The sequence below is a fragment of the Mastomys coucha genome, unplaced genomic scaffold (assembly GCF_008632895.1).
Source record: "Mastomys coucha isolate ucsf_1 unplaced genomic scaffold, UCSF_Mcou_1 pScaffold9, whole genome shotgun sequence".
Taxonomy (NCBI): domain Eukaryota; kingdom Metazoa; phylum Chordata; class Mammalia; order Rodentia; family Muridae; genus Mastomys; species Mastomys coucha.
Window position 1 is genome coordinate 45,195,937 of NW_022196915.1, and position 17,651 is coordinate 45,213,587.

The 17,651-nt window shown below is 44.5% G+C and overlaps 1 long non-coding RNA gene and 1 other non-coding gene across 2 annotated transcripts in view; both read right to left on the bottom strand.

The window, feature by feature from the left end:
• Positions 1-1,827: 1,827 nt before the first annotated feature.
• On the bottom strand, positions 1,828-1,959 carry LOC116085500. Its single transcript, XR_004116602.1, has one exon. It is a non-coding gene; the product is annotated as a small nucleolar RNA SNORA17 (small nucleolar RNA).
• Positions 1,960-10,218: 8,259 nt separating this feature from the next.
• LOC116085125 overlaps positions 10,219-17,651 on the bottom strand; it is a 93,145-nt gene continuing 85,712 nt past the window's right edge. Inside the window, exons 3-4 of the long non-coding RNA XR_004116432.1 lie at positions 11,890-12,011; positions 10,219-10,576 (exon numbers count right to left, since the gene is read on the bottom strand). This is a non-coding gene — a long non-coding RNA (uncharacterized LOC116085125). The remainder of the gene's footprint in view (positions 10,577-11,889; positions 12,012-17,651) is intronic.

Here is a 17,651-nt window from a genome sequence, read left to right on the forward strand (position 1 = left end):
TCTACCCTTAACAGAGCTTTTTGTAAGCTCAGGCTCACACACAGACCTGTATTGCTTTCAGACTTCATTGTGATGAACCACATGAAAACCTCTTCGATTTTGATAAAATTGGTACAAGTGATATTTTAAAAAAAAAAGTTCAGGCAAGCCATGTATGGCAGAGCTTAGCTTTGCTCGCTACTAAGGCTGTGATGATGTGTTAGAGTTTTAAAGAAGAGAATCCTTTGTAACAAATGTAACAGCTTTCTAAGCTATTTAGGTCTGGGAACACAGCAAGTGTGTCTCTCATTACTTAGGTTGACAGAACTTCTTGTTTTATAGGATTTCATTTCAAGAGGGGTTGCTCAGAGGGCTGTGGAGGGGAGTCCAGGTCTGTGCATTCTGGGTGGAGAGTCCAGATTTATTTTTCTATTTATTCTTTATTTATTTCACCAGCAACCCTGCTTCGAAGTAGTAAAAGTCACCACTTCTTTCCTGCCCTTGGTGTCAAAATCTGGTGCCAAATTATCTCTCGTGGCTTCATTAGTATGAAAGAGATCTTCCATCAAGCCCTCATTAAAAAAAAATATTTATTGCCAGCATTCAGGGTTTTTAAAAACTTTTGATTGTCTCTTTATGAATTTCACATCATGTACCCCAATCCCACTTATCTCCCCCTATCTTTTACCCTGCTCTGCACCCTTGCAACACCCCCTCCCCCCAAATAGAGAAAAAAATCTTGTTGTGGAAGCTGTAGTGTGTCCTACTGTGTCCTACAGTATACACTTTTGTCCACACTTCTTTGCTTGTGGATTGTTCATTGCTATGACTTGAAGATCTAGTATGAGTCCTCTGGCTTCTGCTATTCTATCCATACTGGAACCTCACTGGGACTCTTCTTGAATATCCTGCTGCTGCCCTGTGTCATCGAGATACTGCAGTTTAGGATCTGTAGGACTGGCTCCTCCACGCACTGTAGCAGTTAAAGGATGGGGCAGATGTTGGGGTGGGCTGATTCAAAGCCCTGGATCTGGCCATGAGAGGTATCTGAGCCGAGCAGACCGCTGGCTCTCCTGCTCTCACACGCTCGGTCCAGCTCATGAACAACCCCCACATCCAGGGTGAGCTCTACTATGCTTCACAGGTGAAGTACAGTGCCCACTCTCCAGAGTGCTGCAGGAGGTGAGGAGCTGCCCCAGCTCCCCTGCTCTGATGACCTCAGGGTCAGCTCTCCTGCCTGTGACAAGGGGTGAGAGGGAGGGATCATCTCTTTCTTGCCTGTGTTAACACATAGGAGACAAGTGGCAGGGCCCCATACACATGCCCTTGAGGGCTTCTCACCTTGCTCAACCTGCCACTAGGACCATTTCTATTGTGCTGCCCAGGTAAGGTGCAGGGCCTGGTTCCCTGAGTGCTGCTGGTGGTGAGGGGCAGGGACAGCTTTCCCATTCTTACCACTCCAGGGACAGGTCTTCCATCTGCCCACTTGTGCATTGTGGAACTTGGCAAGGGTGGTTTCAGGCATGTTCTGTCCCTGCCACAGACCAATAGAATACAGGACTGGTGGTCAGCTTAGGCTTGTTCCCTGTCCAGAGCCCATGGTGCCCATCTGGTAGTCACCTCTGGCTTGTTCCTCACCTGCCTGAGTGGCCCCTTGTGAAGGTCATCTGTCTTGGCTCACTTCTGCCAGGGACCTGCAGTCCCAGGTAGAGTTCTAGTCTCTGGCTGGCTCCCTACCCTGGAAGCCCATCCAAGCTTGCACAGCACCATGCTGGTGGTCATTTTAGGCTAGCTCCCTATCTGGGTACCCCTGGCTCTAGTCTTGTTTGTTGTCTGAGGCTTAACTATTTTATTAGGATACTAATCATTCAGATGGTCACAGGTCAGAACACTGAGCTTAGACTTAACCTTTTTCCTCTCTGCCACCTACTGACACACATGTGACAAGGCAGCCACACTCGGAACACCTCTAGGGGCAGGTGCAGGCAGTTTTGTGTTGGCACCTTTATGGTCAGAATTTGTAAGAGTCTGGTCCAGTCACCTGAGAGTTCAGGTTGGAAGTGATAAGAAGGAAAGAGAGTCAATCATATATACATTAAGTATATGCATAGGAACTAAAAAAAAGCTGAGAAATAGATATGGCTTTATAGGCAAAGTTGGCTCTTGTGTGCCCTACCCAGCCTTCTTCATCTTTTTCCCTCTAATCTGCCTTTCTTACTTACCTACTTGTCCTTTTATCTCCATCCATTAGCATACCCATCCAGCTAGCCACCCACCCATCAGTCCATCCATCCATCCATCCATCCATCCATCCATCCATCCATCCATCCATCCATATAAATAAGTCTACAGAACAGAAAAACAACTAAATATCATACATGGCAAGTCTTCCCACAGCCTCTGGATTTGTTGATCCAATTTTGATACATCTTGATTGGAGTTGTTTAAGTATTTATCTGTAACAATAACTGGTTGAATTGTTTTACAGGGTGTTGTTGATGAATTCACATCAGAGAATTAGGTCTCATCAAGGAAAATAAAATACTAGCATAGTTATGTTTGTGGGTATCCTTAGAGGGTTTACATATTAATGTTGACTTATTTGGGCTCACAAACAAGTTGCAAATCCCTTAGCCAAGTTTTGTTAAGGAATTAGACCTTCTGGTTTAATAAAGACTAAGCCTCTTGGGTGTCCTAATGGCTGGATAATCTTATTTTTCCCCCCCACTGAAAAAGCATTTCTGTTTTGCTTCAAAGCTGTTACCAGTCCTTGGAGATGATCTTCAATTTTTTTTCAAGCTCCCTCAAATTTCATACCTTTATCAATAGTTTACTCGTGGAAATGGGTCTTCCCTCTCACACATGTAAGTAAATGCCTAATGCCAATTATGTACGGGCAGATGGCAGTCCCAGAGGGTTGTCTGGGTCTGCACTGTCTGCTGTGGGCGCTGGCTGTCAGGGTTTTCCAGGAGGCGGGAGAAGGATTATGTTTCTCTGTTCTCATTTACTTTCTGATCCCAAGAGTCACTATCTAACAGTAGCTGAGTTCACGAAGCATCACTGTCAGCTGGAAACTAAACACTGCTCAACAGTCCCAGGATAGCAGAGGCTTGCAAGGTCACTGTTTACGCCTCCATTCTCTGGGTTGCATGTATAAATCATACCCAACTTATGTGTATTTCTTCTGTCTCTCAGAGTCCATGCTATATCTTGGATATGGAAGGTTCCCCAAAGGCCCATATGCATTAGTCTTGGCTCTCCTGCTTGGGCTACTAGGAGGCGGTGGAAACTTTGCCAGGGCCTATGGAAAGTCTACAGAGCACTGGGCTCATGCTACTGGAGGGGATTGTGGGATCTTTGTGTCTTCTGCTTTCTTCTTAATGTACCCTTGTGCGAAGAGAAGATTTGCTGACACAGCTGCTTCAAACGGGTCCCAGAGCAGTGGAGCCAATGGTCTCAGATTAAACCTTTGTAACCATGATCTAAAGTAAAGCCCTTCTCTCTATAGGTTGTTTATGTATCGGGTGTGTGTTAGAGCAACACACAGCTATACCTAGCTAAGGACACATAGTTCTTCGTTCAGCAGAATGCCCATCTCTGGGACCTGCCTGCTCTTGGCCTGAATCCTTTGTTCTGCTTTTAATAAGCATACTCAGTGTCTCAGTGGATTTCTGCACCACGTCCAGGCTGCCCTGCAGTTGTCCATGGTCATGTGGCTCTCAGCTAGGATCCTTTTCTGTCATCTTTGTCTTTCCTAGGGACAACTTAGGGACTAAATCCTTTGAGATGAAATGCAAAACAAACAACAGACAAACCCATCCTGGATAAACTTTGCATTTACTGGGGCGGGGGACGGGGTATATGTTGGATTTAAGTGGTCGGTGATGGAAACAAGATGCGAATTGTTCTAGGTGTTTTATATGTGATCACTTCATTTGTTCTGAGATGTTTGTGAGGAAGTTCTTATTGACTCATGCAGGAAAAGTTGAAAGATAAAATCAGTCCTCGGTAAGGAATCAAGTGGCTTCAGTTTCCTCTATTTGAAAGTTGGCAGCTGAAAATGGGACATAGATAAATAAGGAAATAATGATAACTGAATGATTCCATGGACAAAGGAAGAGAAAGAATGCATGACCCAGAAGACAGGGAGAAGAACACTAAAACTGCTGCCCTCTGGCAGTCATAAATTCACAGCTGTTGTGGCTTGCCTGCAGTGGGCCTGCAGAAGAATGGACCTAATAAAGCCAGTCATGAATCAGAGCGGGACTCATGGGGGACCTATCCCTCTCTGCTAAACTATGGGCTACTGAAGATTTTAAGGGAGAAGAAATCTCTTCAGATGTGGGTCCAGTGGTATGGCCACCAGACTCCATCGGGCAGCTCCATGCTTATTGGTCACACAGATGGCCCTGGTTAAACTCAGTGGGTCATGAAACAAAATAAAAAGTCACACACAAGAAAAGAGACCCATATAGCAAGGAACAGGAGTTGGCCACAGTGGGATGGAGGTGCAACAGGGAGGTGGATGGGGGCAGATGTGTTCCAATGTACGTATAAAATGGATACAATTGTCCGAGAAATTTTTAATCACTAAAAAAAAAAAAAACAAACAAAAACACTTGGCAACCCTGAACTTGGAAAAATCCAGTGAGCATTATGAAGTGGGACAAATTTCTAAAACTTGTCAGACCTCTCTTCCCATATGGTAAAGGACATGACATCACTTTGTGCACGTTAATGAGATGCGACTTTGCTGAGAAACACTTTAGTACTACTTAACAACAGGGACATACTTTAAAGTATGCAGTTAAACGTTTCTTTAGGGTTTGTCATGACCTGCATGCAAATTTATTTATTTATTTTTAAACTTAATACATGATTTTGAAAGTAGTTGTCTGCCTTACTAAGTCTATATTAACTAGACTAATGCTTTATTTAAAAAAAAAATGCATGTTTACCCTTTGTACAATTCAGAATGAGTTCAAGTGATTTCAGTTAGGAATACATGGCCAATGCTAAAATCTTATCCTAGTTCACGTGGTTAGAGACTGGGGGACGTGAGGTGTTCATTTGTGAGGACAGAGTAGAAAAGGGAAGCTTGTTCAGAACACTTCCCAAGACCAGAGCAGGAGAAGAGCTGTCTGCCTGAAACTGTGGACTAGGCAGGGCTCTGAAGGTTCACTTCCCTTTGGGGAAGTCCTGCTATTTAAATGAGGAAAGCCCTAACTAGTTGAGGCTGGGCAGGGCCTGGGTTTCTAAGTTAGCTATCTGTCATATCAGGTCATGGTTAGTTTGACTGCACTTAGTCTCAATTTTTTTTCCACTTCTCATTGGGCCAGATAGGAATCAACGATTCCATTTTAATTTTTTATAGAGATCTATTATTATTTATTTATGCACCTGTACATGTTTGTGTGTGTCAGTGTGGGGGTATGTGCATGTATGGGCAGGCACCTATGAAGGCCAGAGAGGATGTCAGATCCCCTGGAGGTGCAATAATAGGTGGTCGTGAGCTGTCAGATGCTGGTGTTGGGAACAGGATTCTGGTTCTGTGCAGGTGCAGCAAGTGCTCTTAATCACTGCCCTTTCTCTCCAGATGTTTTCTCCTCCTCCTCCTCCTCCTCCTCCTCCTCCTCCTCCTCCTCTTCCCCTTTCTCGTCCTCCTCTTCCTCCTCTTCTTTCTCCTCCTCCTCCTCTTCTTCCTCCTCCTCTTCCTCCTCCTCCCCTCCTCTTCCTCCTCCTCCTCCTCTTCTTCCTCCTCTTCCTTCTCCTCCTCCTCCTCTTTCTCCTCCTCCTCCTCCTTCTCCTCTTCCCCTTTCCCGTCCTCCTCTTCCTCCTCTTCTTCCTCCTCCTCCTCCTTTTCTTCCTCCTCCTCTTCCTCCTCTTCTTCCTCCTTCTCCTCCTCTTCCTCCTCTTCCTCCTCTTCCTCCTCTTCCTCCTCTTCCTCCTCTTCCTCCTCCTCCTCCTTCTCTTCCTTCTCCTTCTCCTCCTCTTCCTCCTCCTCCTCCTCCTCTTCTTCCTCCTTCTCCTCTTCCTCTTCCTACTTCTCCTCCTCCTCTTCCTCCTTCTTCTCCTCCTCTTCCTCCTCCTCCTCCTTCTCCTCCTTCTCCTCTTCTTTCTCCTCCTCCTCTTTCCTTCTCCTCCTCTTCCCCTTTCTCCTCCTCTCTTCTCTTCTTCCCCTTCCTTCCTCTTCCTTCTCCCATCTCTCTCTCTCTCTCTCTCTCTCTCTCTCTCTCTCTCTCTCATTCTCCTTTCTCTCTTTTTTTAGGGGTGGTTTTTCTAGACAGGACTTTTTTCTGTGTAGCTTTGGCTGTCCTGGAACTTGGCCTGTATACCAGGCTGGCCTCGAGCTCACAGAGATTTGGCTGCCTCTCTGGTGCTGGGATTGAAGTTGTGAGCCACCACAGCCACTCTGCTCCTAAGATTTTCTTTTATGGTGTATAAAGGATACCTTCCAGACCAAGCCTGCATTTTGAGTGTCCCATAGGCATCTATTCTCTTTCTGGTGTCCCAATTAATACACACACTTTCTAAACTTATCTGTTCCTTCTAAAATTACCTGAGAAAGTGTGACTATTGCGTCCAAATACTAACAAGAGAATAATAAACAATATGGCTTTTGACACAAGGATCATTTTCTGTCTTATACCCTTAGCACTGTACATAATATTTAAATAATACAATATTTAAATATCAACATTGAAACTTTTGGTTTTATAAAATAACTGTAAGATAAGTACTCATTTTTTTTTACTCAAGTGATTTGTTAATTTAAAAAGAAGTGTGTCTGGGGTTAGAAAGATGTCTCGGTAGCTATAAACACTCAGTTTATGTCTCAGCACCCAGAAATAAGTTGTGAGGCACAGGTGTGCATATCTACCCAGGCAAGCGTGCACACACACACACACACACACACACACACACACACAGACACTCACTGAGACACACTTATGCATAAATAAATAAATTCAATCTTCAAGGAAATGTTTTCTTTTATTCTTTATATAACCAGCTTTAAAATTTTAGCTTTCAATGGCCAGATAAAAATACCTTTACCAATTCAGGTTTTTTTTTTTCACCAACACAGGATCCTGTCTGGATGCAGGATTTCAGTTCCATTTCTTTTCATCTCTGCTCTGAAAGGAAGGTAGATTTTTATCCCCATTTTATATATGAAAAAGCTCAGTATAATTTACTTGAGGTCACACAGTTAAGTGTAGAGTAGCCAGGGCCACACTCCTGACTTCAGTTCCAACATCCTCCTGTTACAACCCAAAGGAAAGCTACTCATGAATTTTTCTTCAACCACTCCCCAGGACACCTCAGGAATAGCTTGATGTCCAGGTGCAGCTAAAATTCTTCTAAATAGCACAGAGACCAGAGACCGGCCTATTACAGATGAATGTCTTTAAGAGCTGTATTATTGGGAAGACCATGGTCTGGGTGCTTCTGTTATGGCTGACATTTTGGCCGTGCTTTATAGCCACTTGGGGCACTGAATTTTGTGTTTCCGTGTCACAGGAAGAGGTTTGTTTTGGAGGAGTCTGGGAGCAGTTCCTTTTAACAACTCAGGATTAGAGAGTGGTAATTTATGCTTCGGTGCTTAGAAGGTTTATTTTCTGTTCTGGTTTAGCCCCTTTTACAGCTTGCCACCTGAGAGCTTTGGAGTGCTCCAAGTATGCCTCAAAGGTTGGCTCTGGCACCAGCTTACCAGACATTATGCTGACAGTGGCGAGCACCACGTCAGCAGTGGATTTAACGCAGTTATTTTCTGGTCATAAAGAGCTAAAGACTTTTGAATCTGTGATTATTTTATTGGATCCATATTTTGTTTTATTTTATTAGCTCTGATTCCTTCGAAGGCTACCTTAGGGTTCCTATGAACACATCCTTTTATTAAATTTTCATGCACACAAACTTTTGGACAAAACTATTATTCAGGGTCTGTGATTTTTGCCAAATCATTTCTAAGTCTTCAACACAAATGCTCCTTTTGAGCTGTGGAGCAGTCCAAAATAACTATTTTTTTTCTATGTGCATGGCCACTGTAGAAAGAGGATGTGCTGCCACTGAACATAATTATAATTATTCCCTTTCTGGGTTGCCTAAACTGTGGTCAGACAGTCTTTAGATCCCCAGCACATATTCCACAGGCTGTGGTATTTTATTTTTGAAAGAAGCAGCATTTGTTTTGGTTGAATTCTTCAATTCATTCCTCACCACATATTCAAATGTATTTCTTATTTTCCAGTTTATTGTCTTCATTCACAACATTGGGGGGAAAGTCCCTCCAAATTCATCTTCCTTTGGACCACTTGAACCCTTCCCTGTGAAGGGGCTGGGATTTCAGTGTGCAAGGGAGCAACGCAGCCAGATCCCTGCAAACCTTCAATCATTAGCTAGCCAGCCATCTCGACTTGGGAAAGCGCTTGGAAATCCTGAGATGGCTGGGGGTACAGAGGCGCACTTTCCAATTACTGTTTTTCACCAGCCCGACCATGAATGCCACGAAGCCACTGTAATGGTTTTGCTAATTTGATTTCCTGCACATAAACAAACTTGGCTACTCTTTGAAGTTCCCAAGATAGGTATGAGGAGTTTCAGCTTGCAATAACTCAACCCCTCGCAGAAGGCCAATTCATCTTCTTCTACTTTTTTTTTTAAATAAATCAGTAAAACAGAAGTTAATTAAAGCATAAACAATGGGCAGTATTGTGGCTGAGGAACCCATGCGGTTCTTTGTGTAATGGATATTACCTGATTACTAGGAGCGGGGTGGAGTTTAGGAAAGATCGGGTTACTTAGCTCTTTCCCCTCTTGCCCTGAACTTAAAAAACGAAAGAAAGAAAAGGCACTAAACCTACAACAGTTGCTTTATTTTTGACTCACTGGGACGTGGAAGACAACTTCCCAGCTCCAGCTATTCAGGCCCTTGGGGCCTCCTTTCCCACCCCTGGGGGGCCTGACTATGTAGGCTGGGTTAGAGCTGGCTCCTTGGGAGGCCCATAGGGTTTGTAGACAGCTCACTGAAGCAGTATACAGAAGATATTTTGCCATGTGAGTAACACCAAGCCAGCCTGTGCAAAACGCAGAGCTCACTCAACACTGAAACCCCTTCTAGTTCCCAAACGGGGCGGCGCAGGGCCCTGCCGGGTAATACGGACTTGTGCATCCTTCCCTTATTTCCAAACACGGAGTGGACATGGAGCGGGGCTTGATTATGAGAGGTGCAGAGGTGGCACAAACTACCCGAACACCAGACTAAAAGGAAGATTCTCTCGGCTTTGATGTTGGGAGGGTATAAATAAAGATGGGATAGAAGATGAAGACACTTGTGTGGCTGCTCACTGCACTCAGGAGCAAGCCTTTGTCTACATTGATCCAGGAGGGGCACTTAGGGTTTCTTTGCAGGCCAGGTAGGATAAAGAGATGAAATTCTTCAGCAGTAAATAAAATCCCTGAGAAAAATGACAGTATATATTGCCACACACACCATAGTGCATTTAATAGGTGATAACTGTCATGGGTGGAAACTGCTCACCTTCCACAGCACAGAGCTCGACTAGGTATGTCTGAAAACTGACAAGTGTACACTTGTGTGTGTGTATGTGTGTGTGTGTGTGTGTTTGTGTGTATGCCTGTGTGTGTGTATGCCTGTGTATGTATGCGTGTGTGTGTATATGTATATGTATGTGTTCATGTGTGTGTGCATGTATGTGTGTGTGCCTCTGTGTGTGTGTGTGTGTGTGCTTGTGCATATGTGTTTCTGAATGCATGAAAAAGATGGAATTGAGATCCAAGAGAGAGACTGCAATATAGAATTCTGGAGATCCCAGGAGCAAGTAGTCTACTGTGTGAGGTGCTTTAAGAGGCCACAAGTCAACCAACACTTCCAGATGCTCCAAATATTCTTAGTTTCGTTTTGTCCTGCAAGGATTTCTATCACCATGGTTGATTAAATTTTACAAACGGGAAGACTCTCTTAAAAGGTCAGCTCTCCTCTGAATTGGCTATTCGGGGATGGTGTCTTAGAATCAATTATCCTAATGGAAACTTCCCAGCATCAAGTGGCCACTATCAGCTAACTGGGGGAAATAAAACACGAACAGTGTGGTGGGTGCACAAGCGGGGCTCAGGGCCCTCTCGGTTGCTAACTAGAGCTAAAAGCTGTAGTAAATGGGTTGAGAGTGGAGCCAAGGAATCCTGAGGAAATACATCACTCATTTGCAGAGCTTTTAATGGGAAAGCCTGCCCCTGGAACTTGGATTACAAATCACATTCATGTCCTGGTAGTGCCTTAGAGGACTCTGACAGCCCTGGGTCTAGGGCTAGGATCAGATAGCTCTTGCTTTTGGTGTCCTAGAGAACTTGGTCTTTAAACAGCAGTTTTTGTCCATCGCTTAGGGACTGCATCCAAGCTTGGAAATGAGGTTGTGCGTGACTTTGTGGCAGCTGCACACAGGTGGCCGTGCAGCTCTAGTGGTAAGAGGTATGCTGTGTGATGGGCAAGGCCTGGTCATCAGGCAGCACAGGCTCGAGCCACTCATTTTCTTGCTGTGTGATGCTGGTACATTCTTTTGAGCCTCCATTGCCTTCTCTGCAAAATAGAGGGTAGCAGGAGGTGAGTGATTCACAAAGCTTAAGAATGAAATGAGTTAATGGATGATCTTTTTAGAGGAGGGCTCTCAGGCTCTAACCACTAAGAACAGTACACAAATGAGAACAAAACAGCTCTTGAAGGTAGAGGAAAGAAGGCTGTCTCTCCAGGTGAAAAGGCTTCTCATGTAATATGACTTCTCCTCCTCTTCCTCTTCCTCCTCCTCCTCCTCTGCTTCCTCCAGCTCCTCCTCCTCCTCCTCCTCCAGGTTTTACAGTTTCATAAAATGTACACATTAATCACTAAAAAATTATCATATGTAAAAATATTTGACAATTGACATAAATTTTCCATTCAAACAAAATCCCAGTGTGGTGACTCATTTTAACCTGTCTCCTAACTATTCATTTCTAATTGCCTCCTCAGCATCTTTGATACCAAACCTGCCTCTTCTGCATTAGTACTAGAACACCATCTGCACTAGCACAGCATCTCCTGCACTAGCACAGCATCTCCTGCACTAGCACAGCATCTCCTGCACTAGCACAGCATCTCGTGCACTAGCACAGCATCTCGTGCACTAGCACAGCATCTCGTGCACTAGCACAGCATCTCCTGCACTAGCACAGCATCTCCTCCACTAGCACAGCATCTCCTGCACTAGCACAGCATCTCCTCCACTAGAACAGAATCTCCTGTACTAGCACAGCATCTCCTCCACTAGCACAGCATCTCGTGCACTAGCACAGAATCTCCTGTACTAGCACAGCATCTCGTGCACTAGCACAGCATCTCGTGCACTAGCACAGCATCTCGTGCACTAGCATAGCATCTCCTGCACTAGTATACCATTTCTTGCACTAGCATAGCATCTCCTGCACTAGTATACCATTTCTTGCACTAGCACAGCATCTCCTGCATTGAGTTTATTTCATTTTAGTTTCCTGGTAGTGTAAAGTAAGACTGTCAGTTATTGGAACACCACTGTGCGTGTCCACTCTTTGGTGAATGATAGGTCTCCGGAGAGGCTGGCTGCTCAGCTCTACTCAATAGCAGAGGCCCTATATAGCAGTCTTGTTTTTCCCTTTGAGACTCCCCAAATCTGAAACATGTCATTCTATGCCTTGTGTCACCACTAGAGAAATGCAGGGTTAACAGAAGGGCAGGTGACCTATTTAAGATATTAAGTGCTCATGAATCTCCCTCCCTCTCTCTCTCTCTCTCTCTCTCTCTCTCTCTCTCTCCCTCTCTCTCTTGTTTCTTTGAATCTGTTGGATTGGTAATCTGTAAAAGTCAGATTCAAACAGTCTCACCTCCTTCCCAGCAGGATGAGTCATGGTGTTGGTGTTGGGTGGGTGTGTCTCCTGAGTTCCCAGGACTGCCCATAGTCTTTGAGCACACCTCTGTTTCACCTTCCTAGCCTCTGAAGCAGGAGCTAAAACAAAGGAAGGAAAATCAGTCTGTGGGTTTGGAATTTAAGTAAACAAGGTGGTTAACCAAAAGGCTTCTTTCAGTAGATCAGAGGCAAAAGGATCCCTAAGGATGGAGGCAATTTTGTGTGTGGGTGTGTGTGTGTGTGTGCGTGTGCACGTGTGTGTGTGTGTGTGTGTGTGTCTTCTGTCTTTTATAACACTGAAGTTCTCAGAGGAGACATTCACTCTCTCAAGCAATCAAATGATGCCAGTCCCTTACAGTGTAATCCAGGAAAGCACTGGGGCATGTGGAATGTTGGTAAACACGAAAAAGCTGGGCCCTACAAATATAAAGCCAGGATGGCTCTCAACATGGAGCCTGCAAATGCCTGTGGTTGAAATGCATCATACGGCTGCCATTAAAGTATCAGCACTAAGCTCCTAGCCTAGTGATTGTCAAGTTTGAGAAAAGACATAGAGATTCGGTAGTGTATGTAGGTATGAGCCCATTCAGGACCCCAGGCAGTAGTAAGAAATGCTCATGAGTTATTGTAGAGAGGTAAAAATTAGAGATGAAACCGTAGACACAGAGGACCTGAAGTCTGTCTTCTATCTGTCTACTCTCTACCTATCATCCATCTTCCTGTCCATAGTCCATCTACTCCTCATATCTCCACCTTTACCTCTCTCTAGCATCTACCCACCTTACTTATCTACCTCCTTCTATTATCTGCTTAATTACCTGATGGTTCTTAGCTGTAAATCTGAATAATCAGCTAATCAATATGGCTTTCAGATAGTTTTATTATCCTATTCATTATTTATCCTAATAATTTTATGATTATTCTATTATTTTACAAGACCTCTGAAGTCTTGACTTAGTAGAAGTTCAGCTCCTTTTACAATGTTGCCTGCGTCGGTCTCTTCATGGCTCCCAGAGCCTCTAAAAGTGAAGTATACATGGTATTATGTGCTTTTTACAGAAGATGAGCTCCCCAAGGTCAAGGCCTTGTTTACTCTGGCCACTGCTGTGCCTCAGCCTTCCCAGGGCCCTGGTGCGTGGTACTCTTCTTGTACTCTGAAGGCAGATAAGGGCTTGAGAAATGAGCTGACCTTTCTGGAGCCCCACAGCAGCACCAAACAGCCTTGGTCTTGCAATTACGCTTCCTGCCTCCAACATACTTCTTTGGCTCATGTCTCCAAGTGCATGTGCAGGGTCTCAGAAGAGGTGAGCATGCGCCCCTCACTTAGAAATCACAATTTGTAGCATTTAACTGGAAAAGGGTGGAACAAGCTGCTTGCTCAGCTCCACCTGGACTCAGAATCTACCGCACAAGGTCTTTCCCTCTGCTCATCCTCCTCTCTGGGGCCGATGGACAATGCTGGGTTTCTTTAGATGAACCTATGCTGGTTTGTATATCTGAATGGAGGGGAGACTGGGCAGGTTCGATGTTACTTTCTGCTTTACAGGGGTCCTACTGTCGTCACATACCATTGGTAGTGTCTTGCCCCTTTCTTTAGTTTACTTCATCAAATAGTGACACAGTACCACCACATTAGGAACGAGACACACAAAAGTAAGAAAAGGTAAGAGAAGCTCACCAGTGGTCTCCTGGGTGGGCTTACAAGGAGAAAAACATATGGTGGAGGTAAAGGCAATGGGCCATCCTAAAGCTATAGGGCTCTGTGACGGATGATATATATGAGAGAGAGAGAGACACACACACACACACATATATTGAGATATATCATGTTATATATGGATATATGTATATATATGTGCTTATTATAAAATAAATATATATTTTAAATGTCACATATATTAAATATATACAATATATCATATATTTAATATTTAATTGAGTCAGAAACTCACTCTGCAACCCAAGGTGCTCTGAACATCATTATATATTCCAGAAAGGCCTTGGTGATTGATCCACTTGCCTCAGGCTCCCTAGTTAAGTTTATACATATGAGTTAGTATACCCAGTTTTGGACTATTCGAAAGACACTACCTTGGATAGTTATTGCTACACCTGCTTAATAGTCTCTGACTTCTAATCTGGAGTGCGTTTGAAACACACGTGGATAAGGATCTACCAGAGTGCAAGAGTAGGGTCCTGTTGGCACAGCTTGTCATCACTGGCCTTCTACAGCCTGTGATCAGAGGCTCAATGTGATTGATCACCATGTGTGTCAGGGCCATTCGATGACTTATAGGCACTACCTTGGGGCCGTGCCAAGAAATGCTTGTCCTAACTTCAGCCAGCAATGCCTCCTGATTTATGTGCTTCATGGAATATGGCCTCTACTAATTAAAGTATTTCAGAGAGTTGATCAAACAAAATTTACTATATGGAAATCCAACCAGCTGAGTCATCAACACTTAGGTCCTGACTGAGCTTCTCGAAGTCAAAGGTTACTGGTTTCACAAGTGACTGAGGTTTTGCAGGCCTAGCAATGCAAAGTAAATGATGTCTGTTTTAACAGAAACCTTGGTGTGGGTCAGTGTGGATTTTAATTAAATGTTAACATCAAGCATGAAGCATCTTTGGGCACCTGTCACTTCCTCTTTCCATAGCCTTTGAGCCTTTGAACCACAACTTGGATCCACAAAAAAGTCAAGGAAGCTTGGAGGTTTTCTGCCTCAAGAGACATAAGTCACCTCAGGTAATGGGGTGATAGGAAAGTGGTTTTGTTCTCAGTGGACGGATAATGGACGGATGGGATCCAAACCCAATGAAATGATGTCTCTCTGCCTGCTGACAATTGAAAGGAACACATCAACTTTTACTTATCTCACTTAATGGACGCTGTCATGTGCAAAAGGTAAATCAATAACGCCAAGATCAAACATACCAATTGCCTCCTCAACACACAATGCCCTCCTTTATATAAATCTCAGGCACTTGACATCCCCTTTGAACGCATGTGCCTGCTCTGTCAGCCTCACAGGAACTTTTATACAGAGGGAGGCTGACTGAAGACAGAGCAGAGCTCCTAATTAGCCTGTTAATTGAGAAAGAGCTCTAAGGAGGGTCATCTGAAGTGTTGGGTTCCTGCCCTGCCTCTCCCACCCAAGTTCCCCGCCCTCCCTCATTTTACAGAAAGGTTGGAAGTGGCCTCCTGGTGACCCCAGGCTGGAGAAGACTGTGATCTGCTTAATTAGACTCCTCTGTTCTTACACCTTAACATGGCTTCCCCCAGGGTGTTTTTCTGTGTGAAGCTTGGAGCAGTTTGGAAAGAGGGTTGAGAGAGGCAGGGTGGGCTTCCAGCTTCCAAATGGCCTCCACGAGTCTGAAGCCCCTTACTGCTTGCTTCCTCCTCTTCCCCAGGCGGGCGCCCATGGCTTTCTCACTATGGCGGTCTCCTTGTTTCTGTTTACCCATCCCTCCTACCTGTTACTCAGTCTGCAAGCTCTGTGGCTTTTCTTGGGGTCACTGTCGTCTGTCTCTGCTTACCTTACCTTTGCCATCAAGGCAGGATCCTTCCTAGTATTTTGGATGTCCTGTCCTGTCTTGCTTTGTTCCCAAGGCACGCTCTGCACCCACCACCAGGTGGCCTTGTAGCAGGACTCCAGACCCCCAGCCATATGAATGAGGTAGCGGTTTTTATTATTATTATTTTTAACATCGGCGTTGACAAGGCCTGTAGCTTTAGTCGCTCCAGTTATTTCACAAATGCTGGGCTTGAACTGTGATAGCTGAAGCAAGCCAAGATGCTTTTATATCACCGTTCAAGAAACTAGATGAATCTCAGAAACTGACATGAAAATTTACCATTTTTTTAATGTATTTCTGGGGTAAACCTCAAGAAAAAAAAGTGTGTGCGTGTTTGCGTGTACATATGCCCATGCATGTGTGTGCATGTGTGTGTATGTGTGTGTATGTGTCATGAGACTGTGTCTGGCTTGAGTTAGTTATGACTCCATGTTTCTTCAGCCTCCTGATGCTTAGCTGCTATAGTGAGGACTTTGAGATGAGTGCTCTAGGGTCTGAGATGTAAGAGCCATCAGTCAATCCATAGCCATGCTCAGCTCCTTCACATCTCAGGAGAAGTGAGAGGACAGGCTTTGGAGGATGCCCACCTGCAAAGGGCCTCAGTATAATGGACCCTCTCTGTGCCATTCCAAGAGTTCTGAGGCAGAGTCACAAAGTCATAAAGCACACACACATACACACCCCTCACATGCATTTGAAGAATTTGTTTAAAAATAATTTAAAAATAAAAATCATAGAATCAGGAAGGAACATACCTTACCTGAGGGTCCTGTCATTCCAGTCATGTGGTCTCTTACACCTACTCATAGTTATGAAGCCACACTGGGAAGCCAAATGAGATTTAAATTTATTAAATAATTAATAGTATGTATCTGTATATATTTTCAAATATGTTAAGTCAAGACATAGAGCCTCCCCTGAGCTCTTGGGACTTAGAAATGAATGGTGACTATTTGCAGTGTTGTGCTGCTAGGGACCTGGCCCCTTTCGCTGTCAGCTGGTGACTTTTTACAAGGTCAACTTCATGGTAATTGACACAGAAAGAACACTTGGGTAGGAATCTGGTGGCTTCCTCTGTCAGTTTGCTGAAATCTTCAGGAGGGCATTGGCTTTGTTTATAGTCCCATTCCCTAAAGCCTCTGACCTCTCAAAGGCCTCACCATCTTCACAGAAGAGCCTTTTCTCCAGACCCATAGGCTTTTCTTGACACCTGCCAGCTCTTGTCCATCCTGGGCAGCATGCCTTTGTTCTTCTCCCACCTGCCCTGGAACACCACGCAGGTCTGATTTTTCTTCCCTCTGCATACTACAGCAGATCCCAGTTCATACTAGCGCACGGCAATACTGTCCCTACACGTCTAGGTTTGAACCTAATGCACATGGTGTGATGTTTCTATCCCAGGCAATTGGCTTGAGATCCATTCAAGGAGGATTCATTGAAAGAATGAACTTTTTAGAATGTTCTAGAGTTCAGAAGCCTTTCTGCGCTTGAAGCCCTCAGGTTCAGTCTTTGGTCAGTCTAGGCTGGTATAGTAAATTCCCATAAACTGAGGGGCTTACATAACATCCTGGAGGCTGAGGGTCTGCTGGGATACTCACTATAGAGCACCCACTGACCTCTCTTAGAAGGATACCAATAGCAGGGGGACCTGCATGACATCATCACTCCACCTCTTGTCAGCTCCCAGAGCAGGAGTTCAGCATGGGAATTTTGAGGGGACTCCATATACTCAGTTCACAATACCGAGGGTTTCTATTTTATAGAAAACCCCATACAACCAAAGCTGCACTCAAAGGAGTTCTAAGTTTGTGGTGTTGGCAATTAGAAGACTGAAATATCTCGGAGTTATTATTCTATCAGCTCTGGAGCCTCAAGGAAGGGCCACCAGTGAGAGCTGCATGAGGCTGAGTTGAAGTGACTGGAAGCCAGGCTTGGAGAAGACTCAGATAACATGGCAGAGATGTAGGCTGTTCAAGATGAATAACCAGTCTCATGCAAGTAGGTAGATGTCCTGTCCTCCCTAGTTTACTCCTTCATGATTGCTCTTCAGAGCTCCACTCCATCTTTTCAGTGAGGAAGCATGGTAGAGTACAGAGGGTTCACTCATACATATGCATACACACATATATTAGGCTCTCCATCTAAGGATGTAGTCCACAGTGA